Here is a 14,572-nt window from a genome sequence, read left to right as displayed (position 1 = left end):
TTGAATTATCTTCACTTTTGGCTATTACAAATAAAACTGCTATGAGCATTCATGCTATTGAGTAAAACTATACTTTGATGTTTCTTGAATTAAATGAGTAAAGACCTATGAGTAGAATAGCTAGATCATTTTGTAGGTACACGATTAACTTTTCAAGAAATTTCCAAACCCCCTTCCAAGTGGTTGTATGGTCTGGCACTTCCGGCCATTGTGTAGAGTTCCAGCTTCTCCTTGGCCACAGAAACACTTGCTTTGATGTTGTTTTGTTTGTTTAATTGTAGAGGGTCTTGAAGGTGGTGCATCATGGTTTCTCACTGTGGCTTTAATTTGCATTTCCCTGGTAACTAATGTTGCTGTGTATCTTTTGTTCTTTGTTTTTTTTGTGGATATCTCATTATGTTTTCACGTTTTGTATCTGTGTATCTTTTCATGTGTTTGTTTGCCAAGATATTCTGCCTTTGGTGGCATTTCTTTTTAAGCGCTTTACCCACTGGGGGTGAGGATCAGGTGCTTGCTTTGTTGGTTTTGAATGTTGACGTCTCTTTATGTGGATACACATTCATTTTCAGTTATATGCTTTTTCCCTTAGTGTGTGGTTTATCTTCTCATGCTTTTAGTAGAATCTTTCAAAGAAAAGAAGGTTTTAGTTGTGACGAAACCTAACTTATCAGTTTGCATTTTTGTGTGTCATACGTTGGTGTCCCATCTAAGTCAGAAAGAGAAAAACAAGCATCATATATTAATGCATATATGTGGAATCTAGAAAAATGGAACAGCTGGACCTATTTCCAGAGCAGGAATTGAGATGCAGATGTAGAGAACAGACATGAACGCAGGGTGGGAAGGAGAGGGCGGGACAAGTCGGGAGGTCGGGATTGACATGCACGCCCTATCATGTGTAAAGCAGCTAGCGGGAGGCTGCTGTGAAACACAGGGAGCCCAGCTCGTGCTCGGTGATGACCTGGGTGGGTGGGATGGGGGCAGGGAGGGAGGTCCCAGAGGGAGGGGACACACGTATGCGTGTGGCTGAGTCACTTCACTGCGCAGAGAAACTGATACAACATTGTAGAGCAATTATGTTCCAATTAAAAAAGCCCATGCCCAACCCAAGGGCGCGAGAGCTGCTTTTCGTTTTCATCTAACAGCCTATAGCTTTATGTTTTACGTTTCGGCCCCTGGCCCGTTTTGAGTTAGCTTTTGTTTATGGTGTCAGGTATGGATCGTTGTTAGTTTCCTTCTGGAGTGGATATCTCGTTGGCCCTGTGCTGTTTTCAGAGAGACTGTCCTTCCTCCTGGTCTGCATATAGGTTGAACTCCCTTATCAGTGAATTAAAAGCATGAAGTTTATGCCATAGGTTTCAATTTTAAAATGATGTGTTTCAGTAACTAGTCCTAGTCTTATTTTATGTATAGTGAGGCCATTCAAATTGCCTGGAGACAGTGGATTGTATTTCCTGCCCATTTTGAATTTCTGCTAATTTGTAATCGCAATTTCTTCCCCAAAGTGCTCTGTTTTCATTTACTCAACAAATATTCATTGAAGGACTACTGTGTGCCATGCACTGTGGTTACTGGGGTCATCACAGTGAACTGGATGGCCTCGCTGCCCTCAAGGAGATTACTTTCCACTCTAGGTTACAGAGTAAAGGATAAATGTATGCCAGGCAGTGACGTGTCCGTAAATTGTAAAAGGTAGGCTCAAGGAACAGATAGTGATGGACATGACCTAGAGTCCTATTTTAAACAGATCACTACATCTCCATTAAAGCAATATATTCATAAAGATGTGAAGAAAGGGACGGGATAAGTCTTGTCGATATCCAAGCAAAGGGTATCCTGGCAGAGCCAAAATAAACTCAAAGATGCTGAAGGAGTGTGTTTGCTTTAAAAAAAAATAGCTGCAGAGCGTCCTTGGGGTCTTTGAAATGAGAATTTTAGATCTTGAAGAAACTCTCGATATTATGCAGTTCCAAGACTGCTGGTAGATTTCACGCGGTGGCCGTTTAGCCGCTAAGTCGTGTCCGACTCTTTTGCAACCATTTTGCAACTGGAGCCGGCCAGGCTCCCCTGTCCGTGGGATTTCCCAGGCAAGAATACTGGAGTGGGTTGCCGTTTCCTTCTCCAGGTAGACTTCATCTTCAAGGCCAGTTCAGGTGAAGTGGTGGTGAACGCCTACAGCAGGAGGCAGTAAGTTTTTTCTCTCAAGGTTCAGATCATAAATATTTTCAGCTTAGTGGGACATACTGTTTCTGTTGTGGTCACTCAACTCTGTCATTGGTTGAAAGCACCCAAAGACACTATGTAAGCAAATAAAGGCGAACATTCTAAGCTCTCATAAAACTTTATTTTGCTGAATGAGCAGGATTTAGATGGCCTTTGTTTCACTGGTAGGCTAGACTTGGCCCTTGAACCATGCCAGCCTCTGGGCTAGTATGGTGTTAGGCAGTCTTACCTGCATATTTCAAACAGACACAAAAGATGTAATTAGTTTCCCTCATGTGATTGTCTAGAGACAAGTGGTGCAAGCTGTCTGAGTAGCTCTGTCCCCCATGGACATTCAGGGCCTTGGGGTCCCTCCATCATAAGCATTTACCCTCCCTGCACTGCCACCCTAATCCCCGTGGACTGGGCTGGGTCCCAGAGCAGTTCAGCTGGCAGGAAAGGGGGAAGAGAGAAATTGCCTTTTTAGGATGTGCTGTGAAAGCTGCACACAGCGCGTCTGATCGATGAGAACACCATCATGTCGCCGCACCTGGCTGCAGAGAGGAAACGCGCTCTCTGTCTGGGAGCCCTGTGCTCGACTAAAAATCTATTACCGTGGATTTTTAAAGGGAACTTAAATTAAGAGGGAGGCTGCCTCTTAATTTGCCAGAATTAAGCTGCCTCTTAATTTGCCTCTCAGTTTGCCACAGAATTTGTAAGAGACGGTGAAAAAAAAATTTGTCTGTTTTTACCTAATATGTGAACAGCAATGAATACCATTGCCTAATACTTCAGAAATTTAGAAAGTCTTTCTCATACATTAGTTTTTAATTCTTCAACACTATTCCCTTGAAATACACACTACCATTGGAAGTACATATTATCTTCTTGTAGTTGAAGATTAAATAATGCTCAGGAGTGCAACAGGACTTCCCTCGTGGCCCAGCGGTGAAGAAGCCACCTGCCAATGCAGGATCAAACCAGGGTTCGATCCCTGGTCCAGGAAGATTCCACAGGCTGTGAGGCAAATAGGCCCATGCGGGACAATGACTGACTCCATATGCCACAGCTGCTAAAGCCCTTCTACAATGAGAGAGGCCACGGCAACGAGAAGCCCATGATAGCAACAAGTGGGCAGCCTCCGCTCACAGCTAAAGAACAGCCCACACGGCAAAGACTCAGTGCAGCCAAAATAAATGAAAGGAGTGTGAAGGACGCAGAGCGTAGACGGGTGGGGGCCAAGAGGGAGGGGGAAGGGGGTATGGAGTGGGAGGTCGGGGTTAGCAGGTATGTAGAATGGACAGACCACAGGCTCTATCTCTGCGCAGCACAGAGAACTCTGTTCAGTATCCTATGACACACCGTCACAGAAAAGAATGTTTAAACAGGAATGAATACATGCATAACTGAATCACTTTGCTGTAGAGAAGAAATGAACACAGCATTGTAAATCCACTATATTTCTTTTTTTTTTTTAATTTTACCAGTTCCTTTTTTTTTTTTTTTTGTTTTTTATTTTTTAAATTTTAAAATCTTTAATTCTTACATGCATTCCCAAACATGAACCCCCCTCCCACCTCCCTCCCCATAACATCTCTCTGGGTCATCCCCATGCACCAGCCCCAAGCATGCTGCATCCTGCGTCAGACATAGACTGGCGATTCAATTCTTACATGATAGTATACATGTTAGAATGTCATTCTCCCAAATCATCCCACCCTCTCCCTCTCCCTCTGAGTCCAAAAGTCTGTTATACACATCTGTGTCTCTTTCCCTGTCTTGCATACAGGGTCGTCATTGCCATCTTCCTAAATTCCATATATATGTGTTAGTATACTGTATTGGTGTTTTTCTTTCTGGCTTACTTCACTCTGTATAATCGGCTCCAGTTTCATCCATCTCATCAGAACTGATTCAAATGAATTCTTTTTTACGGCTGAGTAATACTCCATTGTGTATATGTACCACAGCTTTCTTATCCATTCATCTGCTGATGGACATCTAGGTTGTTTCCATGTCCTGGCTATTATAAACAGTGCTGCGATGAACATTGGGGTACATGTGTCTCTTTCCATTCTGGTTTCCTCGGTGTGTATGCCCAGCAGTGGGATTGCTGGGTCATAAGGTAGTTCTATTTGCAATTTTTTAAGGAATCTCCACACTATATTTCAATTAAAACAACTTTCTAAATTAAAAAGCTTTAAAAAAAAAAGTATGAGTTTACCAAAGCCATATAGCTGCTCCACACAGAGCCCAGACCTTACTCTAGGCTCAGAGCTTTACCATTTGCTCTCCTAGAAACTCATCTCTCTTAATATCTAATCCTCTCGAGGCCTGTGTCTTGGTGTTTAGCAAGTAGAATGTCCCAGCAGAGCAGAGGCTCTGACACGTTAGTGTGCAAAGCACCTGATTGCCTTAGCCCAGCCCTAGGAGTCTGCACGCCAGGGCCTTGGTGGGAAGCCCTGGAATGGTCGTGCCCTTGGAATCACTGCAGTGACTTTACATTGTATTATTGTGTTTTGCTTAAACAGAGAGGGGAGATAGTTCATATTTCTGTCTATTCTTTCCCTTTTGGCTTTCCTATACTTTCATGCTAAATGTTGAAACTCTTGCCTTCTGAAAAATCCCAGCTAATTTCTTTTGAAGCATCTCTAACTCAATAAAACAAACAAAAAAAATCAAACAATGATAAAATGTCAAAAATGAATTTTGGAAGCCAACATATAGCCTCTCAAACAGAAATTTTCAAAGTCCCTGGTTGAGGGGGTAGCGTTATATCCTGTAGCTAATTTCCCAGAGACTTCTCTGTGGCTTTATGTTAACCTCAATTCCCAGTCAATTGCACTGAGCTTTTTACTTGCCTTTTTCTTGGTCAGACATCAGGATAAATTTAAACCCCTCTCCCTGCCCAATGGCCTCTCTGATGGATTTGCAACTTTTGCGTTCCCTTTCCCTGTAGAATCCGATGGAAATTCCTTTGGGGCCTTTGAGTCAGAAACTTTTGTGTTGCTAATAGAACTTGGCTTCATTAGCATTTCAAATTCCTCGATGTTCTCAGGGATGAGGGCTCCCCATCGGCAACCTGATTTACCAGACCTCCTTAATGGAAATCAGCAGTGGCCGGTGCCTTGGTCCTATTTCTACCAGCACTTGTCACTGAGAAATCCTGTTCAGGGATTCTAGAGAAAGATGCAAGCGTAATCTGAGAAGCTTTACTTTTATCTCTCTCTGTACTCTAGACGTTGCTGCCGAAAAGCCACACACCCTTCATCTCCGTCGGTAGTTGGATCCTGGGTAGAGAGGATGACTCAGAGACAGTTGGAGAGGTGGACGAGTAGATGGGTAGATGGACAAGTGGGAGACAGATAACTAGAAAGGAGGGTGGATGGTGGATGGGTAATGGTGGGTGGGTGGCTGTTACAGCAGAAGAGTGAGTAGGTGGATGGGATGGATGGATGGATGGGAAGATGAGATAGACAATGCAAATCTTCCATTTTGAACAATATCCTTGCCATTTAATTAACCATAATTGGCCTTATGTTCCTGAGGCTAACTACCACTTTGCAGAAAACAGCACGCCACGGGATCTATTTTCTGCCTCCCACAAGGAGCAGCAGGGTGGGGCTTGTCAAATATTTCATTGCCATCCTGACTCAGTGTCTGCTTTGGAGACAAAAAGAAAGCACCCTTTTGTAATGTATATAATAATGCTTCAGTGCTGAGGAACTTAAACCATGCATCTATGTAGCAAAATCCCCTGGGGCATTTGCCCTAATCGCATGTGCCTGGACCCCACAGCCTGAACTGTGCATCCTGGCTGAAAATTCCCAGGCTGACAGGAGATGCTGTGTCCCTGACACCAGAGGCAGCTGAACGGGGTTTGAGCTCTGTGTTCCTGACTTCGCATTCTCCTTATAGACACGCCACTAACATTTTTCAAAGTATTTATTATATATCTCAGGCCGTATTCTAAGTGCTTTTTGCTTGTATCACCTCATTCAGTCTTTACCACAACTCTTGAAGGTAGGTACCATTAATATCTGCATTTTACAGGTGAGGGAATCCAGGCACAGAGGGGTGAAGTAGCTCGTCAGGGTCGCACAGCTGGGAAGAAGTGAAGCTGGAGTTGAAACTCAGTCCACGTCCAGACTCCACAGCCCCACCCGCCATGCCGTACAACCTCTCTGATCACTCTTTGAATATGTGTTCATTTGGCTGACCCTGCTCACTCTTTACATATGTATTCATTTGGCTGACCCTGCTCACTCTTTACATATGTATTCATTTGGCTGACCCGGGTCTCAGTTGCAGCTCGCAGGGTCTTTTACTTGTATGCGGGATGCAGTTTCCCGGCCAGGGCTCGAACCTGGGTCCCCTGTACTAGGAGTGCAGTCTTAGCCACTGGACCCCCAGGGAAGTCCCTCAGCTCACTTTTGAAGCACCCTGGTCCAACGGAACTTTCTGTGATGACGAAACTGTTCTCTGTCTGCGTGGTCCGGTTGACATAATAACCACTAGCCACGTGAAATTAGGCCAATATGACTGAGGAACTAAGTTTTAATTGTATTGATTTTTCACTACTTTAAACAGCACAGTTTAAGAGCCAACTGGTGGCCTCTTTTCATACAGGTGATCTAAAAAAAAATTATTAACTGCTGAACTAGGCAAAAGGAAGACATCTCAGCTATTGATATTATCCTCTAGTCCCAAAGCACTCTGAGAATCCTTTGTGATTCTTTCCATCCCCAAAAGAGCCTCTCAATTTTCCTAAGTGCTCTGCCCACTGGGTGGACAGCTCCCTGTAGCTCCTTGGAGGATGTGTTGCAAAGAGATAGAACAGATAACTCGGGAAGAATAATACAGGCAGGTTGTAGCATGGTGGGGCCATTGGCGCTTATTCTCAGGAATCACTGTTACGTTTTCCATCTTCCGAATACTTGCCACCGTATGTTAGGGGAAGAGGGAGTTGATGGAAATCACTGACTTTAAAGCAGGGTTCAGTGTGGAAAAAAGGAAGTACAGTGGCATCTGGGCTCATTGAAGGAGAGATGTAATCCTACACTCTTTACAGAAGGAGGTAAAGAAGTAGGAAAGGGGAAAATGATAAGCCAAGAGAGAAATAAAGATGACCTTGGATGAAATACTGTAATAAAAGAGTCATATTATTCTTTGTATGATACACAAGTTGAAACTGGGTGAAGCTTTTAAAGGAGATGGAAAGTTAAAGTGTCAAGAAAACTCAAATGTATATGGTTAGGTTTTATGGGATAGAGACAAAGCAATGTAGAATTGGATGAAATAATTGAATATTGGTTTAGAACAGAGGTAGACAGATTGCAGGCTTCCCTTGTGGCTCAGCGGGTAAAGAATCTGCCCTCAAAGCAGGAGACCTGGGTTCAATCCTGGGCTTGGAAGATCCCCTGGAGAAGGCAACGGCTACCCACTTCAGTATTCTGGCCTGGAGAATTCCATGGACTGTATATTCCGTGGGGTCGCAGAGAGCTGGACACGACTGAGCGACTTTCACTGTCACTTCCAGACAAACTGCAGCATAGGGATCAACCCCGGGGAATGCTGGGTTTTGCGAATAAAAAGCACACACACGTTGATTCATTTACATCTGGTCCAGGGTGCCTTTAACATGACAGTGGCAGAACTGAGCAGCTGCAACCAACACTGTATAGCCTGCAAAGCCTAGAACACCTTCTAAGGCCCTTGGAGAAGGCAGTGGCACCCCACTGCAGTACTCTTGCCTGGAAAATCCCATGGATGGAAGAGCCTGGTAGGCTGCAGTCCATGGGGTGTCTAGGATCTGGACATGACTGAGCGACTTCACTCTCACTTTTCACTCTCATGCATTGAAGGAAATGGCAACCCACTCCAGTGTTCTTGCCTGGAGAATCCCAGGGACGAGGGAGCCTGGTGGGCTGCCATCTGTGGGGTCACACAGAGTCGGACACGACTGAAGCGACTTAGCAGCAGTAGTAGCAGTATACAGGAAAAAGCCTACTGACCTCCGTTTTAGAACATGAAGGGGAGGGAGGGGCCATATATTAGCATAACCATTTTGGAGTGCTATTTTGTGTGCCCATCAGATTTAAAAATGCACATTTAACCTGTCAACACTGTTACTAGACTTTTTTCAGCAGGTGGTTTGGTCCACATACCCACAGGGTTTCTTGTAACCCTGGAAAACTGGAAACAACACAAATAGCCACTCGCTGAGCACTGTTAAGTGAATGGCAGTGCATTCATGTAAAAGAATACACGATCTTATGCTAGTTTTAAGTGTACAGCAGAGTAATTCAGAATTTCTGTATTCTCCATTGAAAGTTACTACAAAGTAACATCCCTATGCTGTTCAATATATCCTTGTTGTTTATCTATTTTATACATAGTAGTTTATATCTCTTAATCTCCAGCCCCCAGCTTGTCCCTGCCCCCTGTAACCACTAATTTGTTCTCTGTATTTGTGAGTCAGTTTTGTTGTCTACATTTGTTTGTTTTATTTTTAGAATCCATAAATAAGTGGTAACATCGAGTATTGATCTTTCTCTGTTTGACTCATTTCACTAAGCATAATACTCTCTAGGTCCACCCAAATTGTTGCAAACGGTAGAATTACATTCTTTTTTATGGCTGAGTAATATTCTATTGTATATATGTACAACATCTTTTTTTTAAATTAATTGTTTTCATTGGAGGACAATTACAATATTGTGATGGTTTTTTCCACACATCAACATGAATCGGCCACAGGTACATGCGTCCCCCCATCATGAACCACCCCCCCCCCCGCCTCCCTCCCCACCCCACCCCTCTGGGTTGTCCCAGAGCACCGGCTTTGGGTGCCCTGCCTCATGCACTGAACTGGCACTGGTCGTGTATTTCACAGATGGTAATGGTTTCTCTAAGTCATCCCGCCCTCGTCTTCTCCCACTGAGTCCGAAAGTCTGTGCTTTACATCTGTGTCCCCTTTGCTGCCCTTCATGTAGGATCATCTTTCTAAATGATGCCGGTACCATCTTTCTAAATTCCATATATATGTGTCAGTATGCTTTCTCTCTCTGACTTACTCCGCTCTGCATTATAGGCTCCAGCTTCATCCACCTCATCAGAACTGACTCAAATGTGTTCCTTTTTAATGGCTGAGTAATACTCCATTGCGTATATGTACCACAGCTTCCTTACCCTTTCATCTGCCGATGGACATCTAGGTTGCTTCCGTGTCCTAGCTATTGTAAACAGTGCTGCAATAACCACTGGGGTACATGCGTTTCTCCTTCAGTTCTGGTTTCCTCAGGGTGTTTGCCCAGCAGTAGGGTTGCTGGGTCATATGGCAGTTCTATTCCCAGTTTTTAAAGGACTCTCCATACTGCTTTCCATAGTGGCTGTACCAGTTTGCATTCCTACCAAAAGTGCAAGAGGGCTCCCTTTCCTCCACACCCTCTCCAGCACTTACTGTTTGTAGACATTTTGAGGACAGCCATGCTGACCGGTGAGACGCTATCTCACTGGCACCACGGCTTCTTTACCCGTTAGCCTGTCGCTTGGGTTGCTTCCACGTCTTGGCAATCATAATAAAGCTGCTATGAAAATTGGGCCACATGTTTCCTTTTCAAATTTGTATTTTCATTTTTTCTGGGTATATACTCAGGAGTGAAATTGCTGGATCATTTGGTATTTCTGGTTTTATTTTTTCGAGGAACCTCCACACTGGTTTCCCACCAACAGTGTAGGAGGGGTCCCTTTTCTCCACATCGTCACCAACCTTTGTCACCTGCAGTCTTTTTGACGATCACCCTGTGCGGGCGATCGTGTGATTTTGATTTACATTTCTCTAATAATTCGTGATGTTAAACACATTTACATGTGCCTGTTTGCCATCTGTATGTCTTCTTTGGAAAAACAAAACAAAACTGTCCATTAAGGTCTTCTTCCCATTCTTTTAATAGACTTTTTTTTAATTGAGCTATTTGTTGTTTTTCATGAGCTAGTTCTATGTATACTGCTTATTACTAAACAGAACAATGTCACAGAACGTTGTATGTTGTTTGAATACAGTTATAGAATAGCAGCGAATGATGCCCCCAAAGGTATAGAGACTGGTGCCCAGCCCCTGGCACAGGGCTCGGCATGTGATGAGTGCAGACATGGAGGGTGGACACATCGTTGTCCCTTTTTAGCTCCTGGACTAGACCCTGAGTGTTTATGAAAACGCATTACTTTTTTAAAGGTCCAAATGAAAAAGGGGGAAGCAATAAACCAGGGGAAATAGCCACAGGTAGGCTCCCCCGGACATACGCCAGTGCCAGCAGGGGTGGCCAGAGCCGAGGACTGGCTGAGCCCAATGCTGGCCCTGAGTGCTCACCAGGCCGGAGCTTAGTCTCCAGGCGGGACTTGCAGGAACTGGAGAGCACCAGCACCCACAGCAAACACAGGAAGCGCAGAGCAGGCCACCCGGGAGTGGGAAGGGAAGGGGCGCCCCTGTCCTGGGGACAGTGTCTGTACGTGACCGGTGGGAAACTGGACAAAGCAGAACCTGCAGAGAGAGGCGCGCCAAATGCACAGAGGACGCAGCGGCCAGCCCTGGAGGCGGAGAGACATTTCTGAGCAAGACCACTTGTTTCCTCGGCCCCGAGCAGACCCAGTGTCTGCGGGGAGGGGGTTAGTCTTGGGGATGCGTGTACCCTGTGTCTGCCGGGCTCAGATCCGTGGACACAGCCAGACCTGGTGCCCGAGCCGGGGTCCAGAGGGACAGGCCGGGGCGGGTTCCTCTGCTGATCAGTGTTAGGGCTGCCCCAGGGCCCAGCTCGGAAAGCCGCTAAGCCTGCGGGTGCAGGAGCCCCAAGAACCGGCTCAGCACGTGCCCTGCGCCAGCCACACACTCCCCTGCCCCGGCCTTCCTGCTGGAACCCCCACTCCACTCCGTGCTGGTCGTTTATCTGGGGGACAGAATTATGGCAAGAGAGGTTTACATGAGATGAACAGTTAAAAAACAAAAGTAAAGTAAAAATCAATAGAGAAACGCAGGGAGGAGGCAGGTGCGTCTTTCCAATAATGGGTCCCGGGCCCTCGCTCCGCCCCATGCCCGCCTGCACTCTGCGTGCCTCGTGGTGGGGCGGACGCCCGCGTCCGTGGGAAGCCTTCTATTTAGACATCAGAGGCACAGGGCCGGTTTTGAGCCCGGCGGCTGCAGTCCCGGTGCGCAGAGAGGCCTCCTCGCTCTTCGCCAGGCTCTCCAGTTCGAACATGTTTGCCCGGCGTGATTCATGGTGTTGCTTTCTGGATTGTCCAGTGGGTAATCGCTGTACAGAAACCAGAGAAACAGATGTAGACCCTGAACCCTGGCTATAAATTTTTGTTTTATGATTATGGGTTTCAAATGTGCTGTGTCACACTGACAAATATGCAGTTACTCTGAAACAAAACGAATTTAGGGCTCAAACTTTGCTTTTCTGTTTGTTTGTGGTTGGGAATACTTTTATTAGCGTTCCTTTCATCATTGATCAAACACAAAGAACACAGAGGCCGTGACACGTATCCGAATGTTATTTTATGCCTCACTAAGAGCATATTTGGGAAAGGGTTCTTCCCAAGTAACTGTTTGGTTAATGTTTAAAATAGGTCAGTAAGTTAAATTTCATTATCCACAAATTAACTAGGCCATTTTTCACCTTCTACCTGTTCATTAATCTTATGGTGCACAGATATATATTTAAAGAACTGTGGCTATTTGTGTATCTTTCCTTAATTTTACTTAAGGAGAAGAATCTGAAGGAAAAGTCAGATTTTCAACAAGTATAAGAATTATATTTACTGACAAAGAAATTATAAGAAATGCATGGTTCAATTTAGGGGCTACTTTTTCAATTATACTTGGATTAAATAATAACTCTAAGAGTTGCTATCCACCTAGTCACTTCAGGATGAGAAATGATAGATTAGTGAATACTGTTGCACTATATTAAAAAAAAAAACATAATATCCTATGCACAAGGATTTAAGCACTGATCATTCATTTCAAGCCTTAAGTTTATTTCTCTACAGTTAAGAACACTGGGCTCCAAGGTGAATAGAAACATAAAGTTTTCTTAATCACACACACACACACACACACACACACACACACACACACACACCCCTGTTATTGTTTTTGTGCCGTGATAGAGTATTGAGGAAAGAAATGTGGGAACAGTTGCCTCCCTTCCTGGATGAGGCTGAAACTGTAGCTTAAGGAATGAGAGTAAACAGAATTTGGGGAGGCCCTGTCCCCAAGTTCACTACCTTGAGAACAGTGCACCTGACCCTTTGGAAGGATGCTGAGCAAGTTCTAAGTGCCACAGGCAACCCATGCAGAAACCTGGACAGGGCGGGTTCTTCTTTCTAACCTGGCTCTTTCAGCTACACTTTAGATATAGCTGCGCACCACCCCCCCACCCAAGGACTTTTCACCCATCTTGTACAAAATAAGTCCAGTTTCCAAGGAATTCTAAGGACCTTAAATCAGCATTTGGGGCTGTAAGTCTCATGGTGGTGTGGTTTAGTCGCTAAGTCGTAGCCCACCTCAGCGCAACTGGCACAGGACGTGGTGCTTGGTGTATCTTTACAACCTTCTTCATGACAGGAGTGTTACCAAATGTTTCGTAAATTCCTCTGTGCTCCTCCTTGCTTAAAATGGGTGTTTTCTTTGTAGTTAAAGGATTTCTTATAATAAAGGTCTGTTACAAAATGATGACCATATAAAAAAGAGAGCATAACAAGCATGGAGTTTCAGCAAAATCGTACCTCTTTTATCACCCGAGACTTTTCAGTTGCAGGAGCTGAGCTTGCTGGGCTGAACACTGTTCAAACGTACCTTCCTAAAAGGGTCTTTGACTTGGTAAGTGTGCGCAATGCATAGATTTCATGTTACGCCATGAGTGCCATTTAACAACTGTGCTAGCCAAGCAGCACGGGGTGGGTACCCGGCAGGCTTTTTAAAGGCCTGGATGCCAGTGCGCATTCCAGCCCGCGCACAGAAAGGAGACGGCAGCCGCCCTTCCCTGGGAGGGGCGAGGAAGCCGGCCCCCTGCCCGCCCACTTGCCCTCCCTGCTTTGTGAGAGAACCCGCGGGCCGGAGTGGAGGGGCACTGGATCACGAAGGGTGTTTTAATCCCTCCCGGAGCTGCTTTTCTTTGATGTACCCTTGCATCCTTTAAGCAAGTTGTGCAAAATGGCTGCAGGGTGGACTGGCTCTCCCTTTAACAGCTCTCTGCCTGGGTGTATTTGTAAACACCGTGTCTGTCGTCCTCAGTGATGGCTGAAAAGCTTTTCCTTCCCCCGGTCGGTGTGGGAGATGTACCCCCCCCCCCCCCAAAAAAAAATCCTTTTTCTTAAAATGACTATCTTCTAATAAATAGCCAAGTTCGGAGAGGCTAGGAGCGGTGAAAAGTGGCCCTTGGAAATAGAAAACTTTGACACAATCAGTTCTCAAAATCTGCATTGAGTTATGCGGTGGTGGGAGTCGGGGAAGGGGTACAGGAGTGGCGGGTGTGGTGAGAGGGGTCACCCACCCGCTATTCCAGAACAGAAAAGTGATTTTCATTCAGGCCTGGCGTTCCGGGGAGCCGGGTTCTAGTCCTGATTCTGAGCAGTGGGCCTCAGGCAGCCCTGAGCCTCCCTGAGAAGAGTCACAGCTGACTGTCCTGAGATGTGTGCTGTAGGCCGCGCAAGCGCCGTTGCTCTTCGTCCTCACAGGAACCCACTGGTGTCGACAGTCCTATATTCCCATTTTACAGATGAGCAAGCCGAGGCCCCGGAAGGTGAGATCTTCGTCCCAGGTCACACAGCTGCTCAGAGGTTGAGCTGGATTGGAACCTTGTTCAGTCTGACTCCCACACGCACACTCTTGATCAGTGTTTTATGAAACCCTGCATATCTGCGTGATTGCGCGTGTACGGGGCGGGAGGAACTCCTTCTCAGCTCCTTCATATGCTGCGTGTAGACTCAGGACAGTTTTTAAGAAACGAGTCCAGAAAGCCGGAATTTTACTTCCGAGCCAATATAGTCCTCTTTGGCCCGCGAGGGACAGAGAGAAAAAGACTATCAAATGGAAAGTTTCTGGACCCGGGCTTCCCCGAGGGGCGGCTCCTCTCCGTGCTCCAGTTTAGGGCTTGCGGTGGTTTTGCAGGAGTGGAAAAACACGTTACGAGGCATTTACCAGACAGACAGGCGCACCGAGGAATGTCAGGGCTGGGTCGGGGGCGGGCGAGGGGGGGGGCGCGAAGCCAAGCGGAGCCCCCGACAACCGGGGCGCGAAGGGCGGGAGCCGGCGGGCGGCGGGCCCGGAGCCGCGTCCCGGTTCCGCGGCTGCTCGCGGCCCCGCGTG

General features: G+C 46.0%; 1 protein-coding gene across 2 annotated transcripts in view; it reads left to right on the top strand.

The window, feature by feature from the left end:
* RARB (retinoic acid receptor beta) overlaps nt 1-14,572 on the top strand; it is an 869,358-nt gene that overhangs the window by 670,217 nt on the left and 184,569 nt on the right. The gene's annotated exons all lie outside the window — the stretch shown is intronic.

The sequence above is a fragment of the Ovis aries genome, chromosome 26 (assembly GCF_016772045.2).
Source record: "Ovis aries strain OAR_USU_Benz2616 breed Rambouillet chromosome 26, ARS-UI_Ramb_v3.0, whole genome shotgun sequence".
Classification (NCBI taxonomy): Eukaryota; Metazoa; Chordata; class Mammalia; order Artiodactyla; family Bovidae; genus Ovis; species Ovis aries.
This window is presented reverse-complemented; position numbering and strand designations above follow the sequence as displayed.